Here is a 3,253-nt window from a genome sequence, read left to right on the forward strand (position 1 = left end):
AGAACGCTCGCTCGCATCCTAGTACATCTGGAAACACGCGAAGGCTTGGAGGAAAAGATTACACTTCACTGGGGCATATACACGCGGGTTCAGATTCTGGACTACGAAGGGGTGCCATTCAGATGCCGCCGCTGTCATAGGGTGGGGCATATTTTCAAGGATTGCCCTCTCAACAAGAAACAAGAAGAATCCCCTGTGCCATCAATCATACCCTCGAGGACTATATCTCTGGTCGCTCAGCGTACTCCGGCAGCGGGCACCCCCATCAGCATTCCTCATCAGGCACCTGGAGCAGCTCACAGCACTATATCTCCGCCGGTTACCAGATCTCGGGCAGCCACAGCATCTGCCTCCGCTACGGGTACATCACTCTTCCCCCCTTTGTCTATTTACTCTCCTATTTCCTCTTTGCATTCTCCCACTATGTCTGCTGCATTCTGCACTCTGCCCTCCTCCCCGGTTTTTGCTCCTTCCGCACCCTCATTACATAAGCACCCCTCACCATCATCCTCACCCTCATCATCCCGGGGGTCTAAACACAACTACAACCTGCGTCCTCGTACCCACACCCTTGGTTCTCATCTGAAAATTGCTGGATTGGGTATTGCATCATCTGGGTTGACCCCTTTGTCTACTCGAGGGAGAAAATCTCATCTGTCAAAAGCTATCAGGAGGGCGGAAGCTGAGGTTGCCACTGGGTGACAATCCACCATCATTGGGGTTCTTAGAGCAGTGAACACCCCTAGCAATCCTCCCCCATGAAGTGTCTTTCCTTCAATTGCCGAGGCTTGGCTAGTGCCTCCAAGAAACTAGCCCTTCACAGGCTGATTGAATCAGCTCCAGTTGACATTATCCTCCTCCAGGAAACCCTAGGCCTAGCCGACTCCATATCTACCTCTTTATCCTCCATCGCCCCGGGATGGCAATTCACGATGATGGACTCCACGGGTAGATCGGGGGGCCTTGCGATTGGATTTAACCCAACATCCATCAGGGCTCATGGTACATGGGGGGGACCTGGATTCTTGGGATTAGACCTCTTCTCGGCTGACCTGGGTATCAATCTCAGGGTAATCAACATATATGGACCCTGTCAACATAGAGAATCATTCTGGAATCACTTACTGAGTTTATCTATCCTCTCTGCTAAGAATACCATTCTTGGGGGCGACCTAAACTTTTCTCTGGGATATAGCAAATCATGGGGATCTATGGCACAGATTGACTCGATCACCGGATTTATGACCGACCTCCTGGAGCGTCATAACCTAATCGATGTTCCCATGAATAAACCACTCCCCACCTGGAGGAACAGAAGAATTGGAGAAGCTGCTCTGGCGTGCAGATTAGATAGATTCATAATGAAAGGTACTCTGATTCAACAGCTCCATCATTATAAACAATGGGTCGGTACTGGAGGAATATCTGATCACTATCCTATCTACCTGGAGATATCGGGGCCAAACAAAAAACCAAAAGCCCCCTTCAAGTTCAACCATGGCTGGTTACAGGATCCCTCATACATCAAGTTGGTTAAGGATTTTTGGATCCACAACCCGATTGATAGATCAGATTCTCTGGCAAAAGGTTTCTGCACGAACCTATCACAGCTCAAACATATTTCTATCGAATGGGCCAGAGAAAAATACCAGAAGGAGAACACAGCACTACTGCACATAGAATCTGAACTATCCTCACTTTCAGATGAAAGAGGCCTAGGGTATATTACAGCTGAAGACAAAGCCCATCTGGTGGAACTTGAAAATCAGAAGCATAAAATCTTAAGAGAGCGAGAAGAATCCATTCGGCTCTACAGTAGAGCCACATGGCTAAAAGCTGGAGATGACAATACCTGCTTCTTTCACAATTATGCAAAAGGCAGGAAGGTTAAAAATACTATTTGGAGCCTCCCTCTGCCAGACAGTGGTGTAGCAGATACCTTCTCTAAGCTCTCTCATCTGGGAACAACCCACTTTAGGAACCTCTACAAGCAACCCCCGGGTTCAACGATTGCAGATATCATCAACATCGCTGGTCACTTCCCCAGGTTTGTAAATGAGGATGAAGCGGAGAATCTTTTTGATCCAGTGACACCTGAGGAACTTGAAAACACCATTAAGTGGTTCAAGAAGGATCGAAGCCCGGGGCCGGACGGGTGGACCATCGAGTTTTACATTACCTTCTATGAGTTGATCAGCAATGATTTACTGAGGGTAGTGGAGGAATGCAGGGTATCTGGGTCACTGTACAATGCCATCAACACAACTTTCATAGCTCTGATCCCCAAATCTGATACCCCTTCCTCCTTTGACGATTATCGCCCCATCTCCCTTTGCAATGTGCTCTACAAGATCATCTCCAAAATCATAGCAAATCGCATCCGTCCTATACTGTCTCATCATATTGCTCCACATCAATTTGCATTCCTGGAACACCGTCAGATTCATGAAGCCATTGGAGCGGCTCAAGAAGCCCTTCACACTATCTGGACCAAGCACCACAAAGCCATTATCTTAAAGATTGATTTAGCCAAGGCTTTTGACTGAGTCAGTTGGCTCTACCTCAAGATGCTTCTCATCCATCTGGGTTTCCCTAATAACTTCATCACTTGGATTATGGCTTGTATCACCACTGCCACTTTCAGTGTACTGATAAATGGGTCTGCATCCCAGTTTTTCACTCTGAACGTGGTCTTAGACAGGGCTGCCCTCTGTCTCCCCTTCTTTTCCTGATTTTCATGGATGGCCTGAGTCGACTTATCGATTCTGTTAAGAGAAATGGGGATTTTAGTGGCCTCAAGATATCCGATGATTGCTTTCTCACCCACCTTCTTTTTGTGGACGGCGCCATGATCTTCCTTGATGGCAGCATCAGAGATTCCCGCTCTTTCTCGAACATTATCACTCTTTTCTCTTCTGCTACAGGGATGCTTGCTAACCATACTAAATCCTCCATTATTCTTTCCAGAACTTCTATCCAAGAGTCCCATCTAGCCTATCATCTGTTTCCTTATAGCACCCATCCCCTAGACCATGGCCTCAAATATTTGGGTTTCTGGATCAAGCCTATCAGCTCAAAGATCACTGACTGGGTCTGGCTAGTTGCAAAATTGGAGAAACGCCTCAATATCTGGAGCCATCGATATCTCTCTAGAGCAATTAGACTTGTACTGGTAAAAGTTGTCCTGGAGGCTACCCCGGTCTTTTGGATGGCACTAGCCTGGATTCCGCGAAGCATCCTTGCTAGACTACAG

The sequence above is a fragment of the Pinus tabuliformis genome, chromosome 2_1, assembly GCF_031772625.1.
Source record: "Pinus tabuliformis cultivar Carrire ecotype Pingquan chromosome 2_1, CPIR1, whole genome shotgun sequence".
NCBI classification, from domain to species: Eukaryota; Viridiplantae; Streptophyta; class Pinopsida; order Pinales; family Pinaceae; genus Pinus; species Pinus tabuliformis.